Here is a 15,349-nt window from a genome sequence, read left to right as displayed (position 1 = left end):
ATAATTATACTGTTTAACTATACAATTTCAACAACAACCATATCATGCATTTGATCTCTTTCTTGAGTACATAACAATAAAATATCTATTATTTATATTCCATTTAAATTGATTCGAGCCATAAAACATTATGAGTTAAATGTTTCCAAATCATATTTTGCTTAATTTGCAAATTTACAATATGGGTTATTTTCAATTTATTATACTAACACTTGTGTTAGTTATATCGATAGGTAAAACACCAGAGACAAATTATTGCTTTGGCTAATAAGATACCAGGTCTAGGTATCTATACCTGGATAATTTTATCATTGTAAATAGAGAAACAATATTACTAAAAATTGTAATTCGTATATATAATAATAATAATAATATAATATTATATATTATAATAATATGATTTTTTTTCCTGGAAGGTATTACCTATTTTTGATGTCAGTTGCACAATCGTTCTTCAATACTTTTGCCATTTTTTCCGGTTGCCTAACCGCCTAATCGTTAACGTTTTTCGAAATGCTTTGACGTGGAAAAATAGAAGGAATGTAATATTATATTTTAATATAGGTACTTACTCGGCAGTCGGATTGATTCTGAAACGAGCTATTGTGAAATTTAAAATAAGGGGATTTTCCAAAGAAATCTTTCCAGAACTTTAAGTAGGTTTTTTTGTATACAAACAAGTATTATAAGTAATTTATTGTGTAATATAATCTCAAATATACACCCTGTATATAGGTGCACTTATTTTTTTTTTAACAAATTTAATCCTTACCTTGAACGAATGACATTGGATCGCGAACACGTTTTGTAATCAGTTAATCTTCTGATAATCCCTTATCAGTATCCCCATCTCATTTTTCTTCAACCAATTCACTAGGTAAACTTAATGGATCGGTATATGTTATATTTTAACATGGTAACGTTTTTAGACTGAGGGTCAACCAATAAAAATATATATATTTTTTTTCATTCGGTTTGTTTACTCAATTACTCTAATTAATTACTCATTAACTCTGAATGACCATTCGTTTACAAATTTTGTTTACACAATGTACTTGATTAATTGATTCGTTTATTCTATTTATTACCACAGGTATTCAGTTTTTAGATTGTTAGATTTATTTACTAGATTTGCTTACTCGATTAATTCATATTTTAATTTGTTCATTCTATTTGTTTCTCAATTTGTTCTCTCGATTTATTTATTTATTTACTCAATGTATTTACTCGATTTGTTTTATCGAATTCTTAACTCGTTTATTCAATTTACTTACTCGTTTATTCGATTTACATTTCTGTTATTTTGTATATATAACTGTTGGTAATTTACCAATCCATTTGGCGACAACTCATAACTTAAAAACTAAAAGAGCTACCATATTCAGTGACCTCAAATTAGTCAAATATAGCCAACTTAATACATTTCAGTTGTGTTTTTCAAAATCTGCCAAGTTAAAGGTTAATACCTTCACCGCTAGGGCTAAAAGGTAGATTTTTGATTTTGCTATTAGAAACTACACACATTATTTGGGTTCGTCGATCAATCAACTTGGGGTTCACTCTGGGCTAGTTTAATGTAACAGGCCGGTAACGCCTATATACTCCTTAGGGACTACATTGCAACCAGCGGACACAAACCACACAGAAACTATAATTAGCCAATAACAACTAATTACTTTGTCAGTCTAACTAGAGAAGACATTTAATTATAATTAAAGCTGGAATAGTGGCTATATATGAGTGTAGAATTTTAGAAACCAGGATTTGCATAAAAACTGAAAAGTTTGTGTTGCCTCGGTAGCTATGAGTTTTTTTGTGAGTCTTTTGAAGAGTGAGTTTGGCCGTTTAACTTCCGTTTTCTTAAGTGTAAATTCAAAATTTGTTATGCTAATTGGCAATATTTGTGATAATACTACAAATGTTGATAAAAGTAAATGCAAATTTAAAATATAGTTTACTATTAATACTACCCAATTGCATAACTAAATAAAATTTGAATTCTAATTATTACATAACGTTTATTAGCTTGCTAATTAACTAAAAAGTATAATTTAAATATTTTTTACTGGGTAATTTTAAATAACACATTGCCAAACGCTAGTTCCCAAGGTTAATTAAAAAACCAGTTCATTAAGTTGATAAACTTTTTGTGTAATATACCAGTATTATATTTTAACATGCTAACGTTTTTAGTCTGAGGGTCAAGCAATAAAATTATATTTACTCTAATTGTTTACTCATAAACTCTACACGTTTTTTCGTTCACTCAATTGGGTTACTCGCTTACACTTTTTGTTTACACGGTGCACTTGATTAGTTGATTCGTTTATTCTATTTATTACCACAGGTATTCAAGTTTTAATCGTTCGTTAGATTTATTTACTAGATTTGCTTACTTGATTAATCATATGCTTACTTGCTTACTATATTGCTTACTTGGTTCATTCTATTTATATACTCATTTACTCAATTTGTCTTATTAATTTATTTATTTGTTTACTCAATGTATTTACTCGATTTGTTTTATCGATTTCATTACTCGGTTAACTTACTAGATTCATTTGCTTACTAAATTAGTTACTCGGTTTATTCACTAGTCTATTCGATAAATTGTTATTTTAATTTGTTTATTCTATTTATTTACTTGTATACTGAATTTTTTTCTCGATTTTTTTTTTGGTTACTCAATGTATTTACTCGATTTACCTACTAGTTTTCTCGGTTTATTTACTAGTTTACTCGATTTGCTCACTTTTTTTATTTATTCGTTTATTCAATTAATTTACACGATTTGTTTTCTCGTTTATTCGATCCATTTACTAGTTTTCTCGATTAACTTGCTCGATTCATTTACTTACACAACTACTCGATTTATTTACTAGTTTACTCGATTAATTAAAATTGTAATTTGTTTATTCTATTTATTTACTCATTTACTCAATTTGTTTTCTCGATTTATTTATTTGTTTACTTTGTTCTCGATTCATTTACTCACTCGGTTACACTATTGATTTACTAGTTTACTTGATTTATTGTTTTAACAAAGCCCAAAGACATTAGTGTGCATTTTATACATATCTTAGCTTAAAATCTCACAATTTTTTCGTTAGGCAGTATTATATTTTATATTTTTTTTTTTTTGGTTTTCATTTTCGCCAGCTTCGAGGGTCCACAGGCCGGCCGAGAAACGTGCGTGGGCCTAAACGTTAAAACATAATATTATCATAATAATATATATATTATACGTGCGCATTAAATCATTAAAATAATATTGCGCGCCAGCCGGCCAAAACTCGTCCCGTAAACTTTATGCGTAGGGTTGAACTTAAATTACAGCGAATTATGGAAATGTGCCGCCCTAGGATGAAGTATGGACGCGCTCTAGGGGAAGTTAGGCGAAAAAGAGGACACAAACACAAACTTACACACACACACACACACACACCTCTAGCAAAGCAATAATTATTATTATCAGCCACTCGCCCGGCCAACTGTTCCGCATTCGCGAGGGGCACTTGGCCGGGAACTTGCCGGTAATGTGCTTTGCCAACAGGGCTGTGTAATTATGGCCGACACGCGCGCCCGTTAATCACGACAAGACGATTATACAACGATAATTGAACAATTATTGTTGTCATAACCGGAGAAGAACGTTTTTAAGTGTTAATTATTAGTCCCCGGCCGCGGGAATCCCGGAAACTTTCGACCTCGTCTTGGTTCACGTTATTACCTACACAATACATTACTTTAGCTCGAGTTTTGTCCGAGATGAATGCGACAATTTAATTTAATCATTCTCGTACATTTTTCCCACCGTCGCCGATTAATAGAACCATATTAGATAGTGAGAGGATTCGTTGGTTTATTGGCCAATACATTACCCTTCAGGTACGATATCTAGACTAGAGCTGGCAAGTGATATAAGAATACTTTAATACCTAGTCTAAAAGTATTTTAACACAGTCATTTAGTACTAAAATCGCCATTTAAAAATGTGTTTAGACTTGTTTAGCTGTTATTAGCAAGTATGGCGATTAAAATTGGAATAAACTGAATTTGTAGACCAATATTTTTGTGTAACTAAGGAAGATGGAATAGTTTCAATGTGTCTCAGAGGTGGCGTGAGACATTTCTGACATTATAAAAACTATATTTAGTATGTTTAACGAACTTAATATTGACAAATAGTGGTTCACAATTTGTACAAATATTATGTATATGACATATTTCAACTATTTTTTTGTTTATAATTTAAGATAACAGTTTGTGTTGTCTAAATACAAACGACCACGTTAAAGTATAAGCTGTGGTTATGGCAATTAGTTTTTTTTTTAATAAAAATTAAATTTAAATACTTTTTTCCTTTTTTTTGCAAAATTATGTTGTTCAATTTGCTCTTACGATGTGGACTTAAGCGAAGGACCGTCTTCAGAGAATGTACTTTGTACTTTGGTGTAACTATGCATTATTTAGTTCAAGCAAACAAACAAACTGCGACTTGCACGTTCTGAAGTTAAATACCTAACTCTGAGTCTTAGGTGTAAGTTCTCAGTAATTATATGTATTTTTCCCCTCCTGTTTGCTCGCTTTTAACTTTTATATTATATTAGAAAAATGTTTGAAATCGATTTTTGTCTTTGTGCTCGTTTAACAGTGCAAAAAGGGTCGTCCGTGACGCCAATACGGTTTATTGAAAATTAATTGACCGGTCGAAACAAAGGGTTTGTGTTTTACAAAAGGCCATACATTAGGTATATAAAGTGCTAAATATACTTTGTTTGAAGAACCTATGTACATAGCCCTTTTACCTGACCGCGTTGGCACGCACAAAAGCGTTTATCGAGAACCCAATTAACGTATAGTTGAGAATTTTCTTTTTTAAATATATATATACCTATTTTTTTTTTTTTTTTTTTTAATAAACCTTTGTCATGTCAAATTTTCGGTCAGACGCCGCCGGCAACTGCTGCTGTGGCGGACGAATAATAATTACAAACCATCAGACCCACAAACACACTGATTTTCGCCAAAGCAGTATCGGTTTACCCCGGGGCAAAGGAAACAAGAGTTCACTCGATGCAACACGTAATTACTTGCCGTCAACAAAATTACAAGCCAAATAAAAATACCCCTTCCAGTTGGTAAGAGCAAACTTGGTCCCTTAACTTTGTTTGCCTATTCGGTTATACGAGCTTTTGTCGATTATTTTCATTTGTGTTTATACAATTATAATATAATATCTTAGACTTAAAACCTAGGTCGTCGCGCAGTATGTGTGAAGTCACGGTTTGTCATACTTTATTGCCGACTACAATGATATGGTATTATTAATTATGATGGTTAACAGTGAAACACTGAAGTTATTTTTCTGAAAACATTGCCTAATAGTAATTATAAATGTTACAAAGCCACTAGATTGATATCAACAGTAGGTATTTATGTGTGAAATTAAAATATAGTATTTGTATTTTTTTTTTAATTCTATCTTTATCCGTGGCAATGCCAATGTTATGAGAGAGATCAATTCAGTTTATACCGCTTTACTTGTTAATAACGAAACCCGTCTAGCACATTTTATTTTTAGTCAAATATTCAAGCTTTGCAGTACTAAAATATATAGGTACTTAAACGGTGATGTTAGCGTTTAAATATCTGCGCGTGAATACTTTTATGCTATTAAAGGGTTTAGTATACGACTCGCCATTGGACTAATAATACTAGCATAGTGTGAACTAGTCAAGTGAACTATACTCACAAATGTATGTTCCCTATGCAGGCGTCTCGACTTCCAGACTGGCGGAGTCGCGGTTTTGCAAAATATTATGGTTTTATGAATTTGTTGCGTTTAACGCGGTGAAATCAATGTTTCTAATGATTTGTTGTTCTTAATTCGATATGCGACGGTCATTTATATCGTTGATTTTTTTTTTTTTTTTTTTACTTCTCTTTTACCGAGCCATCGAAACGCAGTGTGTCGTTAACGGATCAACGTGTTAAGGCCCGGGGTTAAGTCGGGGAAATTGATGACCGACCCCGTCGGTGGACCGTACGTCGCAAAACAAACGCAATTTAAACGGTCGTTCGCCGATGGGGGTTTATACACGTTGTAATTAATCGGCAATAATTAATGCCGGACTATGTATATATATATATATGTATATATGTGCGCGATGGACCTCTCCGACTCCGCGCCTCGGTCTCGGCGTAAAAAGGCCGACCGTCCGGCCACTAATTATAAGCCAAAACCACCGCCATCCCCCCGCCGCCGGTTTACCCTCGGAATTAGACGGTAGCAATTTGTCGGCTCCGGGACCGTCGCCGTAGATTTATCGGATCTCCCTTACCCATCCCTCACTATCCTACCCCCCCCCCCAAATCTTCCTTCCCCCCCCCGCGTGTGTGTGTGTGTGTGCTTAATACGACGTCCCTTGATACGGTCATTAGGCGACAGACGGACCGCGACCGTTCCCGAGATTACCTACTCTGCTCCTGGCCCCAGCAAAAAAAAAAAAAAAAAAACCCCCAACGAATACAACCGTAGAGGGGAGGGGTGTGTGAGCGAGGGGCCGACGGGTAAGGGATGAGGGGAAATTAAACTTGCCGTTTAATTGTCGTGTCCCCCCCCCCTCTCTTGCCCCACCTCCGAGTTGGTTTTGGCGACTAATCGTGAAGTTTTATACTCGGAGGCGGAGGGGAGGGGAGGAGGCCAATTTGACCACTATAAAATAGGTGCCGTGCACAATATAGGTATGTTAAGCAAATTATTATCAGAGTTGATTCACTTTGTTTTATGTTAGGTTTTCAGTTGGGTTAGGTTAGGTTAGGTTAGTCGCCATTGTTACCAATAGGAAATATCGCATCAACAACAAAACGAAATTATTTTTCAGATACCTGTTGACTGTTGCAAATACGCTTACACGTAGCAACCTGTAAGGTACAAAGTGTATATTTCACCATTATTTTAATACACAAAAAAGCTGGAGTGTTTCACTGCAGATTTTCGAGAACATTCTACATGGTAGACTTAGACTTGCAACGTAATCTTATCGGTCTGGAAGTCATTGTGGGTCTGCACACAAAACAATAAATACAAAGACAATACATACCTTCTGAGCTCTGCACCGGAGCTAAAAACCTACAAATTTTTCAGTTTTTTAACAACCTCGAAAAAGGACAAGTAACATTATGTAAGTCCATCTCCTTCAATAGACTGGGCTCAAGTTTAATATTATCTTGTGTTAGTAGTTTTTAATTGAAATCCAAACGTTGAGGTGGATGTCTAACAAAACCCTAACCTAAAGAGCTATTTTTAAACAAATTATTCATGTTTGCTGTTTTTTTCATTTCAATACAGTTTGCTCAACACTTTCTACGGTTACTAAGATGTATATAATTATTAATATTTACATATTTAAACAATAATAATTAACAATTTTTTTTCAAAAACAGACCAAACTATACTGGCTAAACGAAATGAGTAGTTTAATATTTGAATTTTATTAGGTTAATGGGCCTCGACAAAATAATACTGTAAGAGGGTTCATAGTTTTAAGCTTTTCGGGATAAAAGTCACCATTGTAAACCAATAAATTCGAATAATGTGTAAAAATGTCTATGTAGTACCGATAACAATATAATAATGACATGACAGTGTCTTATAATAAAAATTAATAACGATCAAAGCCAATTGACAACGACCAAGTAATATTCTTAAAGCGTGTACTGTTAAAATAAACGGTATTATTATTATTATTATTATTATTGGCTATTGTCGTTAAAACCGAAGCGCAACTACAAGCTTTCTTACCCTGTAATTAAGTATGAACTTTTAAGCATGTACTCTAGTATATATATATATATATATATATATATTATGATACGAGTCTCTCATCGACGCCGTCGGAACGTCGGGGAAAATAAGAATAAAAAACTAACTTTTTATACGCCATTAAGAAGAGCTCTCATATTATATAATATAACGCGATTGGATTTATACTTTTACGGTCGTCGGCGGACTTTTAATATTCAAACCGAAAAGTTCGTTAACGGTAATGGCCTTTTGTGGTAATTACACCCTTAGACCGTCGCCGAGGGGTGGTTGGACGGGGGTTCTTAGCAGCGGAGTTGGCCAAAGTCGTTGGCCGTACAAAGGTTTTATTGGCGATTGGTAAATTCGAAAGAGGGAAAAAAAACAGTATTGTACTAACATCGGCCGATACGATCAATAAAATATGCGTTATACACTGCCATCGTACCAAACAATACTTTGCACATAAACCACCCGAAGGCAGTGCAAATGTCCGTCGTTTATGTTTTTTTCAAAAAACGTGCAATGGTAGTAGACACGATGAAACAAAATTGAAATTAAACTAAAGGGTAGACGTTTGGTATGAAATAATATATATATTATACGGCCATGGCGGGGGCTCTGTTCGAGGGCTCAACCCTGGCTTTTATTTCATTTCCTATTATCATCCATATTATTACCCTAATATTATAGTTGTGTATGATTTCCACGCATCTTTAGTTGTGCCGGCCACGGTTTGCAGGATGTACTCTATGTGATTCATTTAACTTAACACTTATTTGAACAAGACATATGTTATAGAATTACATTTTTACTATGTCATCTTATTTGTATACTGTACTTACACCGTTTACTACAACTAAAAACTCATGACTGGAAAGGACAAAGGACACAGAGTATTTATCCCCAGAATACCACTGATTTTAAGGTTTATTCTTTTATTACAAGTGTCATACAATTTCATATCAACTCCCTGAGCGAAGCCGGGTACCCCAGCTAGTTAATATAATTACAAAGATATTTTAGGCCAAAGCGGAAGAATTTAGTAAGCAATTGTGGACTGTGGTTCAATTTTTCTCGGTTTTCAAATCATATACCTAGTGCACAAAATGTTTTACACAATACACAACACAACACATTTATTTGGTTTGCACGAGTTTAGGCTTACTCGGTTAAAATAAATACTGAAGAAACAACAAGAAAGAAACGTGAAAAAAGTAACACCTGATGAAATATTCACCGAGTCTCGTTGTGGTTGAAAAGTAGGTTATCTATTAGAAGAACGTTAGAAGATAAATACAATTTCCAGACAATTTTTTTTATGTCGGCGCGTTTAAATTATTTTCAAAATGCGGGATTATTTTAGTTTTTTCGTATACTACACATGTATACAGAATGTGTTTTCATTAAAATGAAAAAAGTAACTATTATAAGGCTGATAAACCTGATTGTTTACTGTATATATTGGGATGTTGTTGTGTTACTATGTTCTAAAGATATCAATCGTAGACACGGGGCTGGAGTTTTATAATAATGGATCTATAATGATTAATAACAAAATAACATAATGTATTTTAGCAAAATACCCAAATACATGAACGTACCAGAATTGCCTATACAAAACGCCGTATTATTTAAACTCAAATAAAATGTATTTTAGTACAATAATGTTACTTTCTTGAATTTAAAAAAAATTAGTCAAGTACGGTAGTTGCAATGAAAAATAATTTCATGTCGATAGCTTTAAGAGCTTGTTGCGACCGGGAAAAACCCCGTGTATTTATCTATAGTACTATTATATGTTTTTTAAAATAGTGAGAAGATAGATATTTGTCTTAGCTTTAAAATTTAAAAAAGAACTTTTTTTTAAAAACATGCTTTTCTAAAAAATTGAAAAAATGTGAACTAAAAAGTAAAAAATAATTTTACTACAAGAACAGTTTACCAATCAATTGTAGCACATTTTTTTTTAAATGTAAATTACTTTGCAAACAACCGAAAATTAGCTACAATTTTAAATAATGTTAAATATCTTTAATTTTTGACTAAAAAGAAAAGCGTGGGCCCTATTCAACAATGTCCAAATTCATTGAGTTAGGTATTTTGAAATGTATGTTTCACCCACTAATATTGAACCAAATTTCAATTTCAATATAAAACATTATCTGAAATTTTATCTGATAAATTTATTAGGGACTTTGTTGAATAGGGTCCACGCTTTTCATTTTAGACAAAAAATGAAAGAAGTTTAACATTATACAACATTTTACAAAAACTTTACTTTCTAAAAATTAAAATAATTTATATATGTATACAATGTCTTAAAAAGGAATTTCTAAAGGTTACAGCTCTTTAAATTGATGTTACAATATTAAAAGTTCAATAAAATTTTATTTTACTAAAAAAAAAATACCTTAATGTGTACCTATATCTTAATTATTATACAGGTTGCTATAGGAGATTCCAAAATCGGCCCTCCCTAAATCCTCGTACCGAAGAGGGGAAAAATTACAATGACCTTAAAATGACATTGACAAAAAAAAAATGATTCACATTGGTCTTTTAATATGAGTTTCTAAATAATGTTTACAGTCTTACAGAACGTGTAAAAAATTCTATAGAAACTATTACAATATTTGCAATTACATAAAAAGTGGAACTCGAAACGCACATCAATGTATTTTTCTAAAGTAAAACAATTGTGTATTCGAGTTAACGCCTCGGCAAGAATTCGATAAACACAACACTTAAGTTAAAAATGATATTTTTTAAATTTTTGTTTACTTTTGAACTCGGGGCCACAAAAATATGTTGTTTCAAAATGAAACACATGCGCCAATGTACGAAATTTTACAAAAACTTGCTAAAATTTAAAATATATTTTATATCCATACAGGGTCTGATCATTAATGACTCACCCTTTATATGTATACATATATAATTAATACAACCAGTAGGATTCTGATGACCAGTAACACTTATTGGTTCGTAATGGCTAAAATAAAATCTCTAAATGGTTGAAAATTGTCCGCCAACTTTCATTGTCACCGCTACTTTTAATATTTTAAAATTGAGTAGAACGCGAACAAATGGGCATTTTTAAAATTGATAACACCTACTTTTTTATTTATATAGAATTGGACAGTTTATACTAAATTTGTTTTCGTCATAGTTTCAAAGATAAGATGAATCCAGTTAAGATTTTTTATTTAAATTATTTAAACGTTTTCTATAATAATAATAATATTATTATTTCTTTATTACGGAAATAAATTCGAGTTACAAAATCATTTTTTTTTTCATACAAAGATTCTTTATCAGTAATTTAAATGTAATAAAATAATAATAATAAAACAAATAGATATCAATATCATACAATAAATCTGAATGTATAAAAGGAAAATCAAAATAAAATAAATAATAAAACAAATTCTAGTTATTCGTTATGTATTTTTTAGGACATTTGCCATAAAACTGCACATTAAAATATTGGTTGGAGAATTTCGCACATAATTTGTAGTTGAAAGTTTTGTGTGAAATAAATTAGGAGATCGGTAGTTTGTTAGATTTATTTTAAAATTGATATTTTGCAGTAGCTAAGGACCATCAATCATGTTATTAATTAATTTATATAAAAATTTCAATTTAATAAGTGCGAATCGCTGTTTTAACGGTTGTATATTAAAAAAGTTGATTGTAACATTATAATCAGAATGAGAGGCTCTTATAAACAAAACGCTGATAGTATAAAAATCTGATAAAATTATTTTGAATTTTGTTTAAATCTTGGATTTGTTTTATTGAATATGAATGCCAGATTAGGAGAGCATAATCAAAGTGTGAACAGACTAACGAGTAGTATAATATTTTTAAAGCAGATTTATCTCTAAAGTTTCGACAGGTACGTTTTAAAAAACCTAGCTTTGCAGACGCTTTAATCCTAATAAAAAGTATATGATCATTAAAAGATAGTTTGGAGTCAAATTTTACCCCAAGATCGTGTACTGTGGAAACTCTTAGTAAATTTATATTACCCAAAGAATAATTAAATTGTATAGGTGATTTTATTAAGGAGAAAGTAATATAGGAACATTTTTCTAAATTTAAGTACACAACGTTTTGTTGGCACCATTTGTGTATATTTTTTAAATCTAATTGTAATTCAACGGCATCATTTAAGCAACTAATATTTTTGAAAATTTTTGCATCATCGGCTAATAACAGAATTTTAGAATGAGAAATAACATCAGATATATCTTTTGTAAAAAGACCAAATAATATAGGAGATAAATGATCTCCTTGATGAACACCAGAGGTAACAAGGATTTTTTCAGATAGGTAATTTTTGTATTTTACAGTTTGACTACGACCAGATATGAAAAAGTAAAGCCAAGACAAAAGTGGTTCAACGAATCTATACATTTTAAGTTTATTAATTAATAATTTATGATTTATCCTATCAAAGGCCTTTTCCATATCTGTATAGATGAAATCGGGTTGTGAATGATTTTTAAATGAATCCAGAATTTCGTGTTTAAATATGCATACATTTGTTATTGTTGATCTATTTTGCCTAAAACCATGTTGGCTGTTTGATAATAATCGATTGCATAAATGTGTAATAGTATTGTTGATTAATTTTGAGAATACTTTAGGTATTATCGACAAATTCGATATGGGACGATAATTATTTACTAAACAATTATTGCCTTTTTCGAAAATCGAGGTTATAAATGAGGATTTCCATTGTTGTGAAAGAACGATGATAGTGATTTGTTTAATAAAGAGGTAATAGCTGGAGTGAAAATGAATGCACATTTTTCAAAAATATTGAGGAAATTTCATCATAAGTCTTTAAATATAATTTTTTTCTTTTGTACAAGTATAAAACTGAATTCGGATTACTGACAATAATTGCTCTACGTCCATAATTTGTTTAGGTAAAAAATAAATGGCCCCACACTATAATAATAATTAAACCGTTTTTTTTTTTTTTGTACTTTTCAGACACTTAATACAATACATCTAGGTTGATGTTAAAGGTGTTGTTTTCGTCGATGGTTATATTTTTTAGTGTATTGATGTATGACTAACAGGTAACTGTTTGAACAAGCATACAAAACAACAGAAAAATAAGGGGAAAATATCAAAAATCCTAGAAATTGTATTCATGGTAAAAAAGTTGTTTTAAAAATTTGAATTTATGTTGTTGATCAATTTAAATGTCAACAGATCGACAAACCGATCATTTTGTGTACGGGCGGCTTATACAATTTTGCAATACAAATATTACAAAATTGAAACGGATAGGAAATACTCTACGCGACAGTTCGTTTTGCAGAACATATTTTATTTCATGTTATTTATTATATTATTATTATTCTTCGGTATGGAAATTTAAAAAAATACAAAAAAAGTCTTTAAACGTCACCGAACGAAATAGTTGCTAAAAAAAATAAACTTTTCTTTTTATTGACTTTACATTTTATTTCCAATGATGGGAATGGCGGAGGAGAGAAGACATCCATCGATCGACAACCAAAGACATTGAAAAATGAACTTGTGACACGTGTGGGTTTTCCATCGACCTAAACCATGGTAGAAGTTAGAACAAATATTACAATTTTCTTACGTGGCTTCACCATAGTGAACGTGGAGCTAAATAAAGCAAAACCAACATTCACCAACGACATTTACTGCTCAAAACCAAATTATACCTACCTAACAGTCCTGTTTCGTTGGCCTTTCAGTAAAGTCTAGCTACCTACTCGAAATATAACAGCTGCAAACTACTACAGACCACCGGCCAATATGATTGGACCACTTTTGTTCGTGTGCTGGTTGTTTTCCGTTGGCACTTTTCCGATGTGCTTGGCCGAAAAAAAACCTGAGACAACGTTAAACGATATCTTGAAGGCGCCTCATTGGACGGAATTAGTACAAATGGGTAATGATCTAAATCGAGAATTAAAATCAATCGACGGGCAACGAATGGACGTGTCGGATCTGTTGAACAAAGACGCGGTTGGCAATATTGTTACCGCGGAAAACTATACCGAAAAATTGGCAAAATCTTCGACGGTGGCAAGCTGCTTTTACTTTGAAATTCTAAAACTCTTTAACGATGTGTTCATTGAAATAATCAATGTGGGGTGCACGTTGTGCGATACGGCCGCGTCAAAGTTGGATTGTATGGAACGGTTTTGGGCGACATTGGACAGAAAAAAGTCAATGATCGAAAAAATACAATTAGTTCTGAATTTTTACAGCAAAGCTTCCGAAGCACAGGATCCCGTAGCTTCCACGGGGACGAGTGATGTCATCCACGCCTTATCGACCTTATTACCGCACTGCGACCGTCAGATGTTCATCAAATCAAATTACATAGGTACCAATAACGTGATCAAGGAGAGCGATTTTAACAGGGATTCCGGTATTTTCCTCGAACGGATAACATCGGCAAACAGCAAATTGCGGGACTTTCTCCAGGCTCGTTGTTGGCCGAGATCGCGGGACCCAAACAAATCAATGGAGGTCGATGAAATCAAATCAACGTTAATACAGTATTCAACAACATATGAGAACGCTATCGACAGCATGTTTGAACTTTATGTTCCACTTTTAAATGACTTCGAGGCAACGGGAATAATCCAACTAGGATTTGACGAGCAACAATTAAGAGCTTATTTAAGTTAAGTAAATTTGTACGTATTTAATTAAGTACACCAGCTGTTTTAGATTTAACTCTTTTGTCGTTGTATGAAACGATTTCTAAATTTTTATTCTGTTTGTCACATGTTTGCATTTCGTAAAGTAATAAAGTTTCTAAAACTATTAATATGTATATATTTTTTTAGTAAGTATCTTTTATGTTTCTTTCCGTACTAAAGTATTACACGCAAGTAGTATTAGCAGTAGTAGTAGTAAGTGAGGTCCAGTAAACATGTTTCATTGGTGTTTTTCTCGACTTTGGAATGAAATTTTTAATTTTTGGTCAGATAAAGTATCTTACAGGTAAGATTTCTGATCTATAGAGTTTCTACATGAACAAATCGGTTTAGCGGTTTAAAATAGATATGAAAAAAAAACAACAAATTATCCGATTTGTATGTACGAGTAACCAATTGTAATTGTCGTTACAATGATAAGTTAAATTGTTTTTATCGATTTATTAAGCTAACTTCTAAGTAACAAGCTATTATAAGTACAAAAGTTATTGAGAAATAATTAAATGTCAGCATTTAAAGAATCGTCAGCAATTGAAATCTATTATACAAATTCAATTTATGTTTCTTTCCGTACTAAAGTATTACACGCAAGTAGTATTAGTAGTAGTAGTAGTAAGTGAGGTCTAGTAAACATTTTTTTTTTTGGTTTTTTTCTCGATTTTGGAATGAACTTTTTAAATTTTTGGTCTAATAAAGTATCTTACAGGTAAGATTTATGATCTATAGAGTTGCTACATGAAGAAATCGGTTTAGCGGTTCAAAATATTTAAAAAAAAAAAAATACAATACCTTACCTTCTCAGCTCTGAATCAAA

Source organism: Adelges cooleyi, unplaced genomic scaffold, assembly GCF_023614345.1.
Source record: "Adelges cooleyi isolate 19-005CV unplaced genomic scaffold, UGA_ACOO_1.1 ACOO_flye_CR_arks_rails_tigmint_CR_PRNA_376, whole genome shotgun sequence".
NCBI lineage: Eukaryota > Metazoa > Arthropoda > Insecta > Hemiptera > Adelgidae > Adelges > Adelges cooleyi.
Note: the sequence above shows the minus strand (reverse complement) of the source record.